The sequence below is a fragment of the Phascolarctos cinereus genome, unplaced genomic scaffold (assembly GCF_003287225.1).
Source record: "Phascolarctos cinereus isolate Bilbo 61053 unplaced genomic scaffold, phaCin_HiC Scaffold_726;HRSCAF=1367, whole genome shotgun sequence".
In the NCBI taxonomy this organism is placed as follows: Eukaryota; Metazoa; Chordata; class Mammalia; order Diprotodontia; family Phascolarctidae; genus Phascolarctos; species Phascolarctos cinereus.
The window spans coordinates 204,860,170-204,877,212 of record NW_027556098.1 but is presented as its reverse complement, the minus strand read 5'-3'; the positions used below and the strand labels follow the sequence as shown (position 1 = coordinate 204,877,212).

General features: G+C 37.4%; 1 protein-coding gene across 1 annotated transcript in view; it reads left to right on the top strand.

Annotated features, from left to right (window-relative positions):
* Positions 1 to 17,043, top strand: part of PPP1R1C (protein phosphatase 1 regulatory inhibitor subunit 1C) — a 188,955-nt gene that overhangs the window by 53,295 nt on the left and 118,617 nt on the right. The window lies entirely within an intron of this gene.

The window sequence follows — 17,043 nt, the reverse complement described above, 5'->3', positions numbered from 1 at the left end:
ACAAGATTCTAAGATGACTACCATTCTTCACACCATCTCTTCTCAACTTATTTCCTAAGGTTTATTTTAGATGTGTTACCTGGCATAAGACAAACAGGCATATAGTTTTAAAAAGAGGACAAATACCAACTGTGACCCTGGACAAATCTATAAGTTTCAGATTTAGATTGGTAAAAGGAGTTTTGTCACTATTGGAATTATGTTTGGACCAAAGGCAGAAAGGATTAACATTATTCAACAGGTAATATGTTCAGTTCTTTAGAGATATTATTCAATTTGATTATCATGACATCCTGGTGAGGGAGGTGCTATTATTTCCCCATTTTACAGTTGAGGAAACTGAGGATAGAGGTTAGGTGATTTGTCCAGGGTCACATGGCTAGTAAGCATCTAAGGCTGGATTTGAACTTAGGTCTTCTTGACTCCAGGCTCAACACTTTATTTGCCACACCACCTGGCTGGCTTAAACATTTATTATATGAAAGGCTTGGGGCCAGATGCTAAGGATAAAAAGATTAAAAACAATATATTCCATGTCTTCAAGGAGCTTACAGTCTATCAGTGGGGATAAGACACATATAAAGACATGTATGATACAAGGTAGAATGTTACAAGGGCAAAAGAAATATCTCAGTGCTATAAGAAATAGTAAGTGGAAAATCCCCATCATTTTTCTTTTTTGGGGGGTGGCAGTAGGCAATTGGGATTAAGTGACTTAAACAGGGTCACACAGCTAGTGTCAAGTGTCTGAGGGTGGATTTGAACTCAGGTCCTCCTTACTCCAGGGCTGGTGCTTTATCCATCGTGCCACCTAGCTGCGCCCCAATCGCTTTCAATTGGGGGAATTCTGATAAGACTTCATGGAGGAGTTGGCACTGTAGTACAGCCTTGAAGGAAGGGAAGGGTTCCATCAGATGGAGATAAGAAGGGAATCTGACCCAAACAGAGGGAAAAGTCTGAGTAAACTAACACAGGTATGAAAAGAAAAGAAGAGATTGGGGAGCAGTTCTGCAATATGGGATTGCAAAATGCATTAAAGGTGATAGAGTTCAAAAGTCCTGCAAAAGGCAGATGGGAGATGGATTATGGAAGATTTTTAAATTGGCAGACCAAGGAGGTTGCATTTGTATCTTATATAAGGATAGGAGGCACTGAAGATTTTTGAGCAAGGGAGTGATATGATCAGATGACTGCAATAGGATGATTGTTTCAGCTGATGCAGATAGGATGAATCGGAGATTATAGAGACTGGAGGCAGAGAGACAAGTGTGTAATGGAAGAAAGCAAGGGAAAGATGACTTCAGTTTTAAACCTAGGTCACTGGGAAAATGGTGACCAACCAAGATTAACCAAGATAGGAATATTTGAAAGAGGAACAGAGTTTTTTGAGGGGTGGGTGGTAGGGCTTATATGATAAGCTTACTTTTAGAAATGTTGAATTTGAGATAGCTGGCATGACATCTGGGTGAAAATGTCCAGCAGACAGTTGGATATGGATACTGGAGTTTAGAGAGGGGAATGAGCCTGGGTGTAGATGTGGAAGTCATCTGAATAGAGGGAATAATTTAAGGCATGGGAGATGATGAGATCACCAAGGGAAAGACTTTAGAGAGAAGGCTAAAGACAGACCTTGGGAAACACCCATACTTAGGGGGTGGAATTGGAGCTAGCAATGGTTATAGCAAGAGTTGTCAGACAAATAGGAGAACCAGGATAAAACAGAACTATGGAAACTAAGACATTCTGAAACATTGTTTAGCCTCCAGATTTTCCATTCTCTTTTATTGCTTATGTATTCTGACAATTGAAGGGGAAGGAATATATGAAGCCAGAAAATATGATACATTTGGAAAAACAATTGGCAGGCATGGGCATAGTCATTGTTTTTTATAATTCTTTCTTGTAAGCAAAACTTAGTTTTCCAAAAATATTTTAATAACTCAGTGGATAAGCTAAACAACCTTCTGTGGACTTATTTCTTCATTTGCATGCAACATTGCTGTTTTTCTTGGTTTCATGGCAAATATATATGCTTTAGTGCCTGGTCACCATGTAAACAATGACGACTATCAGAACCAAGGATCTTTGGCAGTGCAAGTTGTCCACTGTTTAAATTCTGTGGGACATTTGTAACAGTAAATTCAAAGTTCATTCATTTCTATGAGTAGTTCTAATCTGCTAACCAACTGTCCCTAGGAGGTATTAAAAGGCATTTGTGTGCCTTTGGAAAGCTTGTCTATTAGGGGCATTAGATCACTTAATTGCCCCAGAATCCTCATTGATGACTGCTCCTTTGGTCATTGCCAATGAGTTGGAATTTCAGTTAACACACCAGCGGAAAACCCTGAGTGACAGGATAGACTGGATGACAAGTGTGAGAAAATGTTTTTTTTTTTATTCCAGCTGGACATACTTATATGGTTACAACAGTAATAATAGCTGAAAAGTTCTACTTAATAGCACATGCTCATTCCATGGAAGATTAATCTAAATGTGAAAACTGATCCCCAGAAATAAACATATTTAGAGGGAAAGACAAAGGAAACAAAGATAGAAACACCTCCAAAGAGAAAGAAATTCATGTGCTTTAGAGTTTATAGATTATACATAGATATATCATTATCTAAATAGATGTATGTCTATAGATATCTACGTAAAGAGGTCTCTACATAGATATATAGATATAAAGATATATCTCTCTGTTTCTCTCTGTGTCTCAGTCTCTGCCTCTGTCTCTCTCTCTGTCTGTCTGTCTCTCTCCCTCTCTCTCCCCTTATAGGTGTGATGCCTTATAACTAAGTTCTAGACTGAAACAACATTTCACTACCATCTATATAACTCAAGCAAGTCCCTTTATTCACTTTGAGCCTCAGTTTCTTCATTTATGTAATGAGTGGTTGGTCTCTAGTTTTAAAATTCCTCTCTGTATGTCTATAACAATACAACATAAAGATATCTGTATTTATGTCAAGATACCAGTATTTATATTGAGAGACAGACAGAAGCAGAGATCTAGATAGATAGATACATACATACATACATAAATAGATAGATCTATATCTATCTATATACAGATATGTCAATAACATTTATTGAGCACTTACTATGAGCCAGGCACTGTGCTAAGTGGCTAAGGGTAAGATCGGCCTATCTCTCAAGAACCTTACCATCTCATGGTGGAGATAACATTCAAACAATTATGTTTAAACACAATATATACAAAAGAAACTGGAGACAGTTTTAAAGGGAAGGTACTAGTGTTAAGGAGGATTGAGTAAGGTTTCCTACAGAAAGTGGAATTTTAGCTGAGACTTGAAGAAAGCCAGGGAAGTTAAAGGACAGAGATGAGGAGGAACAGACTTCCAAGCCCACAGGACAAGTAAAAATGTCTGGAGTCAGGAGATGGTATATCTAGAGCAGGGGTGGGGAGCCTGTGGCCTCGAGGCCACATGGGGCCCTCTACATCCCCAAGTATGGTCCTTTGACTTGACAGAACAAATCCCCTTAATAAAAGGATTTGTGCTGTAAAACTCAGACTCAGTCAAAAGGCCACACCCAAAGACCTAGAAGGCCACATGTGACCTTCAGGCTGCAGATTTCCCACGCCTGGTCTAGAGTGAGGAACTGGGAAGAAGTCAATAGAATTGGATGATAGAGTATATGGAGTGAGGGAGTGTAAGGAGCAAGAAGACTGGAATGGTAGGAAGTGACCAAGTTATGGAAGTCTTTAAAAGCCAGAGGGTTTTCTGTGTCTGCTTTCTCCCATCCAGATATTTATATCTATAACTCTATCTATCTATCTATCTATCTATCTATCTATCTATCTATCTATCTATCTATCTATCTATCTATCTGCCTGAATATCCATTGATATAAATAAACCTATAGGTATATGCAGAGGGATTTTAGAGCTGGAAGGTACTTTAGTGATCAACAGTCATTGAACAAATAGACAACTGAAGCTCAGAGAAGTTCAGTTAATCACTTGGATTACAAAGCTCAAATAGTGGAAATCTGAATGAGAATTCAGATATCCATTTGCTCTTTTTTGCAACATTACACTGTCTTTAGTTTATGAAAACATGAGTGGCTTTCAATTTCATAATTTGTGATTCACATTTTCACTGCTCTAATTAGCTTGGTTCTTAAGAGGTCCTTGTGAAAATGGGGGGGAAATATATCAACTCCATAAAAATGAGATTGTGGTGGAGTGGAAAGAACACTCCTTTAGAAATCAAGATATTTGCTTTTTAGTGCTGGCACTTTGTTAACTTGTGTGTCATTAAGTCAGTTACTGTCATTTTTCTATGCCGCTCCATGGGTTGTTGCCAGATGGTACTCTCATTGATGCTGCCCCTTGCTACTTAGTTGTTTCTAGCTTCTGGCTTTGCTGAAATGCTCTGCTTGGCTTTGTGCTCCAAAGAAGACACTGGACAGGAGCCATGTAGACTGCTATCTTCCTTTAAGTAGCAAGATGATTAGGAAAATTAATCTCTCTCTAGAATATCCAGTGACTGAATTCTTTAACTTACCAACTTTTAAACTTGGAGTTAACTACCTGACAATTCTTAAAATTGGGGTTGTCTCAGAAATCTCCTTGTTCTATCAGAAGGCTAGAAGCAGGCTCATGATGTCTGAGGAATTCAAAATCCACTTTTCCATACCCTAAAGTTTGAGATTCAGGAAGTAATGTCTTTGTATCACTCTCTCAGGCTACATACAAGCACATGTCTCCTGGGCCACGTGCTTTGGCCACAAGTCACCATTAATGATGGCAACATTCAACCTCCCCCTTGCTTCATACTGGAAGAGGTACAAGGAGAAAGGTGAAGACTGAGTCTTCAAAATCTGATAGTACTCTCAGGAGTTCAGTTCTTACTCCAGAATTGATTACTTTATCAGAATCTGAGCAGGGCCAGCTTGCTTTTTAAAGACCAATAGGTCTATGCCTGATCCTCATCTAGGTCATTATTAATTATTCCTATTGTGAAGGCAAAACTGGCATGACTTAATAATTGCTTTCCATAGAGTGGAAGGGAGAGAAACAAGGCAAAGATTACTTAAATTTTAAACCTGGGTCACTAGGAAAAGGTGATCAACCAAAATAAGATAAGATAGGGATGTTTGGAGGAAGGGTATGATTTTTTTTGGTTTTGTTTAGACTCTAAACTTCACAGAACAAATCCCCTTAATAAAAGGATTTATTCTGTAAAACTTGGACTCAGTCAAAAGGCTGCGCCCACGAACCTGGAAGGCCACATGTGGCCTCCAGCTGCAGGTTCCCTCCCCCTGGTTTAGAGGAATGGACGGAAGGAGGGATTATATGACAAACTTGTTTTTAGATGTTGAATCTGAGCTGCTCATAGAACATCAAAGTGAAATATCCAGCAGGTGGTTGGATATAGAGTACTTAAGAGCTCAGAGAGGAGACTTTATCCAAGAGCTCTGTCCTATTACCTTACAAAAGGGAGACTTTGCCATCAGGTTGGTTAAAAAACTTCTCAATTTGATCACAGTTCCTCAATGTACTTTCTTTACTGATTTGTAAAGTCAATAATTTAACAGTGGATTATTATCTGTTGTTGATACTGAACAAGACATTCATGAATGGAACTGCAGTCGTTTCTGTAAGACCTCTCATGGCCATTTCCAACACTAAGATTCCATGATTGGGTTTCCATAATGTTAAAAATGTCATGTTTCTACAATTATTATGAATGATATTTATGTCTTATTCCTATTAATCAGAATAAACATGAAATTGAATTAAATTTAAGATGATAGCAAACATTTATTAAGAACTCATGCTCCCTCCCTTCTGGCTATATCACCTGGAAATGTTAAACTAATATTAGCTTCTCAAGGACTTTGTTTCTTGCTACTACTTATTACATAATTTGGTAGGGGATAGGGGCAGGAAGGAACTGAATAAAATAGCAAAGCTTGTCCAGTATTGAGATGAGATGATAGTAAGGCTTTGCCATCACTATCTTTCGATCAGAGAGTTCTCTTGAGGATCTGTGATTAATCCAAAATTTCATAGTATTTATAGAACTTGTTACTTCTGGACTAATTAAATATAGCTCCATTGTAGAAATGTTGACAGCAACTGTATTTCTGAATGAAAGAAATAATGACAAGCTGATAGCTTAAAAAAAGAAAAGAGCAGTTCTTCACCACCACCCGCCCCCAGCACAATAATTACCAGCCTACTGAAAAACTACATCAGTGCACTTAAATGTATGAGAATGGGTGAACTTAATTCAGAATATCATACATATACTACTGTGGGTGATAACCCCTTAGAAGAAATGGAGCAGCCCTCATAGACAATTAAAGGATGATAAAAGCAGTAGTGGGGTATGATCTCAAAAATGACAGAATGCCTGTTAGAATCCAAGGCAAACTGTTCAACATCACAGTAATACAAGCGTATGCTCCAACCACTAATGCTGAAGAGGCCAAAGTTGATCAGTTCTATGAAGACCCGTTCTATGAAGACCCACAGCATCTTTTGGAAATAATGCCAAAAGAAGATGTCACATTCATCATAGGGGATTGGAATGCTAACATAGGAAATCAAAAGATAATTGGAATAATAGACAAGTTTGGCCTTGGAATACAAAATGAAGCAGGACAGAGACTAATAGAGCTTTGTCAAGCTAATTTGCTGGTAATAACACTCTTTTTCAACAACCAAAGAGGTGACTCTACATATGGATATCACTAGATTTCAATATAGAAATCAGATTGATTATGAACTTTGCAGACAAAGCTGGAGATTCTCTATACCAGGGGTGAGGCACCTACAGCCTCGAGGCCACATGTGGCTTTGTAGGTCCTTGGGTGCAGCCTTTTGACAGAGTCCAAGTTTCACAGAAAAAATCCTTTTATTAAGGATTTGTGTAGTTTGGATTCAGTCAAAGCATAACACTTGAGGACCTAGAGGGCCGGATGTGGCCTCATGGCCTCAGATTCCCCACCTCTGCTATATATAGTCAGTTAAAACAAGACCTGGAATTGATTGTGGTTCAGATCATGAGCATCTTATCGCAAAATTCAGGCTTCAATTGAAGAAAGTAGGGAAAACTATTAGACCACATAGGTATGTCCTAAATAACATCCCTTATAAATATGAAGTAGAGGTGGTAAATAGATTTGAGGGATTAGATCTGATGGATAGAGTGCCTGAAGAACTATGGACAAAGGTTTACAATTATTGTACAGGAGGCAACAACAACAACAACAACAACAAAATTTTTCAAAAAAAAAGAAAAGAAAGAAAGCAAAATGGTTGTCTGATGAGGCTTTACAAATAGCTGAAGAAAGAAGGAAAGTGAAAGCTAAAAGGAAAAGGTAGATATACCCAATTGAATGCAGAATTCCAGAGAACCGGAAAGAGAGATAAGAAGGTCTTCTTAAATAAGAAGGCTTATTTCTTAAAAGAAATAAAAGAAGACAATAGAATGGGAAAAACAAGAATTCTCTTGAGAAAATTAGAGATATCAAGGGAAAGTTTCATGTAAAAATGGACATGATAAAAGACAAAAATGGTATGGACTTAACAGAAGCAGAAGAAATTAAGAAGAGGTAGTAAGAATACACAAAAAGATTGTTGGTTTTTTTGTACTTTGTTCTCTAAGAGGACCAATGACAATAGGAAGGTGATGTCATGATTTGCAAGTGAATTGGATTTCATTGAGGTAGGGCTGTGTGAGGTCAGCAGCCTCACACTCTTCTCCAGAGCCATGTGGGCTTAGCAGCAAGATATAGATCAGGACAAATGGAGATGGCCCCAGATGCAGTGGGAGACCTTGGCTTTTTTAAGCTAAGGTTTTTCCCAGGTCATAGTTTGTCTGAGGCAATGCCCATTCAGTGATTAAGTCTAGGCAAGAAATAAGGCCAAAAATGACCTCTTTTACCCAGTCAAAAATGAAACAAAACAATCTGGGAGGGGAAGAACTTCAGGATTTCTGGCCAAACAGAAACAATTGCTATTTACACTCATTCTGAGCCATGAAGCCCAAACAATGACCAAGTGAGACTTAGGCTGGTATCCATTATTGGCCAATCAGTGAGAGCCAGAGTGATTTGGGCTTAAGGCATGGTCCTTAAAAAAGGTATCTAGCTTGAAAACCCCAAGATATCTCGAGAAGTTTCAGTAATCAAAATTTATATTCCTTTGGGCTGAGCACCCACAGGTAAGGGTATGATTCTCAATGTGAACAGAGGGAGACAGAGTTGGAGGCAAGATCCCAACATTACTGATAATCACCATGGTGTGGTTACCCTTATAGAGCCAGACATCCCAGAGAATAGTCAGGTGGGCCTTAGGAAGCATTGCTAACAATAAGGCTAGTGGAGTTGTCAGAATTCCAGTTGAGCTATTTAAAAATCTAAGATGGTGCTGTTAAAGTGCTACACTCAATATGCCAGCAAATCTGAAAAAACAAAGTAGCCTTTGGAAAAGATCAGTTTATATCCCATTTCTAAAGAAGGGCAATGCCAAAGAATCTTCATATTACTGAGCAATTACACTCCTTTCATGTGCCAGCAAGGTTATACTTAAGATTCTGCAAGCTAGTCTTCAACAATATGTCAACCAAGAATTACCAGAAGAGCAGGCTGGTTTTTGAAGAGGCAGAGGAACTAGAGACCAAATTGTCAACATTTTCTGGATTATGAAGAAAGCAAGGGAGTTCCAGAAAAAACTTCAACTTCTTCTTCATTGACTATATTAAAGCCTTTGACTGTGGGGATCACAACAAAATGTGGCAAATTCTCAAAGAGATGGGAGTACCAGATCATCTTACTTGTCTTCTACGGAACCTGCATGTGGGCCAAGAAGCAACAGTTAGAACCAAACACGAACAACTAATTGCTTTAAGATAGGGAAAGAAGCACAAAAAGATTGTATGTTGTCACCTTACCTATTTAACTTATATGCAGAGTACATCATGCAAAATGCCAGGTTGCTGGCAGAAATGTCAACAATCTCATATATGCAGATAACAATTCTGATGGCAGAAAGTAAAGAGGAATCGAGAAGTCTCTTGATGGGGGTGAAAGAGGAGAGTGAATGCTGGCTTGAAGCTTAAAATAAACAACAGCAAAGATCTTGGCAACTGATCCCATCACTTCCTAGCAAATAGAGAGAGAAGAAATGTAAGCAGTGTCAGAGTTTATATTCTTGGGCTCAAAGATCCCTGCAGATGGTGACTGCAGCCATGAAATTAAAAGACACTTATTCCTTGGAAGGAAAGCTATGGCAAATCTGAACAGAGAAATCACCTTGTCCACAAAAGTCCACGTAGTCAAAGCTGTGGTTTCTCCAGTGGCAACGTATGATTGTAAGAGTTGGACTATTAAAAAAACTGAATGCTGTAGAATCAATGCTTTCAAATTGTGGTGCTGGAAAAAAAAAACTTTTGAGAATCTTTTGGACAGCAAGGAAGTCAAATCAGGCAATACTTAAAGAAATTAACTCAGGCTATTCACTGGAAGGTGAAATATTGAATCTTAAATACTTTCATCACATAATGATAAGAAGGGACTTATTGGAAAAGACCCTGATGTTGAGAAAAAATGAAGGCAAAAGGAAAATGGGATGGCAGAGGATGAGATGGAGAGATAGTGTCATTGAATGAAAATCAAACTATGAACACATATATAGTAAAAGGCACATATGGTATAAGCATATGGCTAAGTACTGGGCCACAGTAATTGGATTTACTAAACTATGACTCATCTATATGTGTGTATATGATTATAAGTTAGAGATAATACATTACAGTTGCTGATCTGCATCAGCAGAGGGGGTTTCCACACTGAGTTTCCCATATCAATAAGATCATGGTCCAAACCAAAAATGGAAATGACAACAAAGTATTGTGTGGGTATGTATGTGTGTGTACATTTCTGAGTATATATCCTCTCCTCCTCACCTCTTTCAGTCCATGAATTTCCCTTCCTTCAAAACCCAGGTAGAAAATTAGTACCTCTAGGAAATCCTCCAGGATTATTATAGTTAATTCTTTTTGCCATTTTATAACTCCTCAATCTTTGAAAATTCCAGTCATGCTATTAAGTTGAACTTGATAGATAGTTTTTGTTTTAAAAAACACTCTTCAATTCTTTTGTATCTGTCTGTGCTGTTTCCTTGATTATGGTATCTTGTCCTTGAAGGCAAGACCTCTGGTGACCTTCTCTTTTCCAACTCTTTCTCAGCTCCAGCAACTAAATGCACACAATGATGAATGCTTTGCTTTCTTACTGTTACTGACTGAAAAGAAAGTATATAATTAAACAAAGAAATTGTGTTACCTTATTTCTATCAGTTTGTGAAAACTCAGTGAACAAATGGAGGTGTTTTAATCTAAACTGAACACCATTTGGCATGAAGTAGTTAAAACTAATGCAAATTCAAGAAATGTAAATGCAAGAATACATATAAAAACTAGTCACTATTTCCTCAAGTTAAAAAAAAAAAGTCCAAAGCAACTATCCATTAGAAAAATAGCCTAAAAACTTAAGAATATTCTGGGACCATTTTCCTTTCTGTAGTAATCATCTCTGCTCAGTTCCAGTTCACACCAGGATAATGTCCAGCTAATAAAAAAGGGAAAAAATGTATAAACCAGCACTTTCAAATCTATGGTACATTTGAAATCTGTTTTCAAAGGTTTGTCTTTTGCCAGATGTAAAATGTACTTAGTCAACCACTCCATGTTCAAGGCCATTTGTGAAGGGCTGTCTATTTGTTTCTGAAATATTTATTCAAATTGCCATGTTTTCTCTCATAAGAATCCATTTCTAAGAAATATAATGATGTGACTTCCCTATTTCTCCTGCCTATTCCACCACAAATATCTCAGAAAAGAAGCCATGTTCAATAAATTCTAATATTACAGTCTTATTTTAAATGAAAAAACAATCTGTCTTACAAATTGAAATAAAAAAGCACAATGGAATTTTTTTAAAAGTACATAGAAGCATAATACAAGCACTCACAAAGTGTTATTTAAATACTCTTCATGGAGATGTATCTGTATATACCCCTTTTACAAATGTGTCTCATTGGTTATTGGTGGAGATAATTTGGAAAACAATTTGGAATTATATGAGAAATACCACTAAACTATTCATGATAATGTTATCCATATCTAGGCTATACCTCAAGGAAGTAAAAAACAAAAAGATTCAATATATACAAAAATATTCATATGAACATTTTTTTGGTAGCAAAAAAGAAACAAAGCAGGTATTCATTGATCAGGGAATGAGTGAACAAATTGTGGTATATGGCATAATGGAATATTATTGGATCATAACAAATGAAGATGAAGAATTCTGAGATATAAGAAAAGATTGTATTAATTGGTAGAGTGAAGTAAGTAGACCCAATAGAAAAATATGCACAATTTATCATCAAGCATGTATTAAGCATCTACAATGCACCAAGTACTGCTATGGGCCTGGGGATACAAAACCAAAAATTAAAAGATGCCTGCTGTCAGGGAGCTTTGCTGTCATTGTCATTGTTGAGTCATTTTTCAGCTGTGTCTGATTCTTCATGTTTTCTTGGCGCAGATACTGGAATGGTTTGCCATTTCCTTCTCCAGCTCATTTTACAGATGAAACTGAGGCAAAAAGAGTTAAGTGACCTCTCCAGGGTCACACAGTTAATAAGGGTCTGAGGCCAGATTTGAACTCAAGAAGAGGAGTCTTCCGGCCCAGCACTTTATACACTATGTCATCTAGTTGCCTACCTCAGGAAGCTTACACTCTATCAAAGAACTGATACCCTATCACAGTGATGAAAATAAAATAAACAATGACTACAGTAATGTAAGCAAAAAGAAACATTTACATGGAGCCAAACTCATATTAACTGCAGTGATAAATCTTGGTCTTCAATAAGAAATAATAATTATTTATTAAGTGACTACTAGTACTAGGCAGTATGCTAATAGATGCTAAAGATGCAAAGATAATGAATGAAATAATCCCAATTCTTGAAAAATTTACATTCCAACAGGAGACATAAATACATTTTTGCAAGTAAATACAGGAATCCAATGAATTTAGAATTTAGGGAACTAGCAGTTGAGGGGAGTCAGAAAAGAGTAGAGTTGGATCTTGAAAGAAGAAAGGGATTCTGTGAAGCAGAGGAGAGGGAAGGGAATGTCTTCTGCTTAGTGGGAAGGCATGGAGACAGGGAGTGGTTTATCACTCATAAGGAATAGAGAGAGGGTTAGTTTGGCTAGATCTTAGAGTATGAGAAGGGGAGTAATATCCACTGGGATTAGAAAGATAGGTTAGGGCAAGGATGGTAGAGGATTTAAAACTGAAAGGAGTGTATATTTGACAGAGTTCCCGGAGTTATTTGAAGGGAGTCGCACGGTCAGATGCCTGTTTAAGGAAAATCACTGTGGTGTCAGTGTAGAGGATTGACTGAAGTGGAGAAAGAGTTCAGGTAGGGAGGCCATTTATGAGAACATTGCAATAATCTAGGCAGAAAGTGATGAGGACTGAACTAAGGCAGTAACTGTGTGAACAGAGAAGGTGAATTGCTTTTTCAACTGAAGTAGATGCTAGCTATTGAGCTTATTTCTAATAATAATGATTTGTCCTTAAATAATACTTTTATAAAGCTTTTATATAAACTTTTATGAAGTACTATAAATAGCAAGGACCTTTTAGAGCACTCTGTGCCATACCTAAATATTGATAGATTGTATTGTAGACAGGACAATTGCGAAACTATATAAAGGTTAAGATACTGAAGCTATCAAGAGCTTGGAAGAGAATCCAGTTACTCTGATATTTAATGTTGGATTTATCTTTATCTTTTTGGTATTCTTACAAAAGAACCATTGGTTAGACTCTGTTGTGTTTGTCTTAAAATATTAGTCATATGTCAGTTTAAAGTTAGAATAAGAAATACCCCAGATGAGAAAAATTAAATAAAATTGAATAGGCTTTTGAGACCATGGTTCAGTTGACCTTTTCTTTCTGATATCTATAGTAAAATGTTTTGACTTCAGATGATAGGATGAAATGAGTTAGAAGTATCTATAAAAAAATTACCAACTTTCTACAGCCATCAAGTATATTTATTGTGGAGAGTGACACCTTGTGGATTTCATGTATACCATCACTTTTCCAACTTGTAGGTGGAAGGGCTAACTCAGTCCAAGAGGAATTTAAAAGGAGATTTTTTTTTTACTTCATTGTTTCTGTTATCATAGTGATTTACTCACAATGGAGTAATTCAAATAATAAGACTATGAAATCCACAATAGCTGTATCTACAAGAATGGTGAAGAATCCATAATGATCCAATTAATTTATTCAATGCAGCTAGCCAAACAGGGTGAAGTGAAAGTGTAACACAAACTATACATCGTGCAATTTGGCAGTTAGATCAAAGTACAGCAACCCGATATTTGTCAAATGGCTAGTGCACTTAGGGCTATGTCTACACCACTTATATTCTTGACTGTGGTTCCTGGCCAGGGGTGGTGGAGGGGAAAAGTATTAGCTGCTTATATTCAAAGCAATCCATTCCATTTTCTTGCACCACTCAACAGATTTTTCCTTGAGTTGAGTCAAAATTTGTATATCTGTAATTTGTCAGAAATAATAACAATGATTTCTATTTATATAGTGCTTTTAAGTTTGTAAAGTGCTTTATAAATATTGCATTTGAGCTTAAAAAAAAACCTTATGAGGTAAGTACCACTGATATTATTAGCCCCATGTTACAGACAAGGAAATGGAGACTCATTGAGGTTAATCAAGGTTTGGCTTCTTGATCCTTCCTATCGTATTTTTTTCTTTCTTTCTTTTTTTATAGCCACCACTCTTTATCTCATCCTGGGTTCTTCTCACAGAGTTCCTATGGGGGAGGATATGAGTTTCTATATCTCCCTTACCCTACTGTTTCTGAAATAAATATACTCCTTTTTTCAACTTTTTTTAAAAAGCTGTTTATATTGTTAATCACTACAGAGTAGCCAAATTACAGAATCATGGAACTGCAGAGTTTGAAGACTATAGGACAACAAGCCTCTACCTAAAGACTTTCAGTGACAGGAAACTCATTATTTCCTGAAATTTCCTATATTTTCCTATACCATTTTTTCAGTATCCCAATAAGTACTTATATTGAGTCAAAATATGCATACCTGAATTTATTGATGATAAAATTTCTATTTATATAATATTTTGGGGTTTGAAAAGTAGTTTATGAGCATTATCTTAATTGATTCTCACAAAAATCCTACAAAGTAGTTATTGTAGGTATTATCTTCACTTAATAGACAAAGAAACTGAGGCACATTGAAGTGAAAGGAATTGTGCACGGTCACAAACAAGTAAGTGTGTGAGGTGGAGTTTGAACCGGAGTTGTTCCTGAGTCAAAGTGCAGGATTCTTTTCATTATACTTTATTTTGCTTCTAAGTTTAATGAGCTCAATCCTAATTTTTCTATCACAAGAGAACCCTTAAAATAATTGAAAATCACTCTTGTCTGGGAATAGTCAGTGTTGGAGGAGTTGTGAAAAGATGGGTACACTAATGCATTGTTGATGGAATTGTGAATTGGTCCAGACATTCTGGAAAGTATTTGTAATTTTATGAAAAGAGTAACTGAAGTGCCCATACCCTTTGACTCACATATTCTACTGACAAAAAGAAAGGTCCAGACTTCCAGGAGCAGAGCCAAGATAACAGAGTAGAGAAATAACTCAGCTGGGTTCTTCCATCACTCTATTCCAAAAATCTTTAAAAAAAAAAAACAGCAACAACAACAAAAAAACCACCTGAAATAGAATTCAGGAGTGGCAGAGTGGCAGAGACAAAAGAGTGAGAGGTTCTTCCAATCCAAGGCAAAATGAGAGGTCAGAAAAAGATATCTGTGATGAGGGAGGAAGCTGCCCAGAGCACAGGTGGATGAAACACCAGTGGTGAGACTTAATGATGTTAACAGGATCAGCAGTTTTGGGAGTTCTCAAGCAGAAGATAGTAAAGGAACCTGACAAATGGTCAGAAAGAGACAACAGGGTACCCCTGTGCTAATACCGGACATAAGAACAGATATTGTTTGGCAACTCCATTGCCTATACCCACTCCTGGATCATAATTCAAGGGTAGAAAGGAGCACTTTTGGTCATGCAGAGAGTGGAAGCCCTGAGGGGCAGTATTACTTCTAGCCTCCAGGTATCAGGAAAGCCTGAAGGGGGCAATATCACTTCTGGTCCCAAGTAAGAAGAAACTGCAAGGAGCAGTACTGACTGCAATCTTAAGGGATCAGGGAATCTTCCTGGTTAGGGACCAGAGTGCAGACCAGGAGAGCAGTGAGCACACTTCTTCCTAGATCACACCGCCTAGGAAGCACTGAAAACTTCTAAAACCCCAGAACTAGCTCTGAAAAGAGTAGTGTTAAAAAATCCTGAAGCTTGAGACAGAGCCTCTCCAATCCCCACATAGAGAACAGGGACCAACATTAACATCAAAGTTCCAAATCCAGAAGTGAAGTGGGAAAATGAGCAACAACAACAACAATAACAACAACAAAAAAGCCTGACCAAAATTTACTGTGATGACAGGGAAGATCAAGATACAAACTCAGAAGACAATGCAGTCAAAATGACCACAAGTATGAGGCAGCTAGGTGGCACAGTGGATAGAGCACTGGCCCTGGATTCAGAAGAACCTGAGTTCAAATCCGGCCTCAGACACATAACACTTACTAGCTGTGTGACCCTGGGCAAGTCACTTAACCCCATTGCCTAGACAAAAAAAAATAACCACAAGTAAAGCCTCAAAGAACAATGCAAATTGGGTACAAGCCCAGCAAGAATCCTTGGAAGAGCTAAAAAAAAAGTTTCAAAATCAAATAAGAGACATAGAGGAAAAATTAAGTAAAGAAATAAAAACAAAGGAAGAAAATTATGAAAAGACAATTACAGCTTGGTAAAAGAAGCACAAAAATATTCAAGAAAATAACAAAGCAAAATTTAAAAACCAAAACTGGCCAAATTGAAAAGGAGGTATAGAATTCACTGATGAAAATAACTTCTTAAAAAGCAAAATAGGTCAAATGGGAAAAAAGTATAGAAGCTCACTGGAGAAAATAATCCCTTAAAAATTAGAATTGGGCAAGTGAAAGTTAATGATTCCTTGAGACATAAAAAAGAATCAAACAAAATAAAAAGAATGAAAAAAAGAAGAAAATTTGCAATATTTCATTGGAAAAACAACTTACCCAAAAATAGATTGAGAAGAGATAATTAAGAATTCTTTGGATTACCTTTGGATTACCAAAATTCTTTTGGATTAGCCTAGACATCATATTTCAGGAAATTATCAAGGAAAACTGCCCTAATATCCTAGAACCAGAGGGTAAAATAGAAATTGAAAGAATCCACCAGTCAATACCTGAAACAGATCCCAAAATGAAAACTCCCAGGAAAGTCAAATTCCAGAGCTCCCAGGTCAAGGAGAAAATATTACAAACAACCAGAAAGGAACTGACGGGGTGCTTGGGTGCTTATGTTTGGGTGTTTATGTTTGGGTGCTTGTACTTGGACCCCAATTTCTCCCTGGCCTCAGAAACACTGTCCCTGACAGTTTCTCCCCAGCCCAAGGACCCTGCACCTAGTAATTACTCATGAGTGGGCCCCAGCAAGACCCTTATCTCTCTCCCCGGTACAGTTCCAAACAGCACCTGAAGGAATTATTAGTTTAAACTGGCTTTGTACTGGGTCATAAAGACATTCATCCCCACTGGACTATCTATAGTACCACCCTACCTCATTATCTACATCCTGGGCTCCTCATTAACTGTACTGTAGACTTAAGACATATGTATACTCCCTACATGTATCTTGTCAAACAAGACATTGATTGGTGGCAGACTGGACAACTCTCAGTTACCCGGAACTCTAGTTGACTTAGTGATGTAGCAGGCCTAAAACCACACCTCCATGTGCCCCCCTTATGGGCTTTTCCTAATGAACTCTGGGTAAAACACCTGCA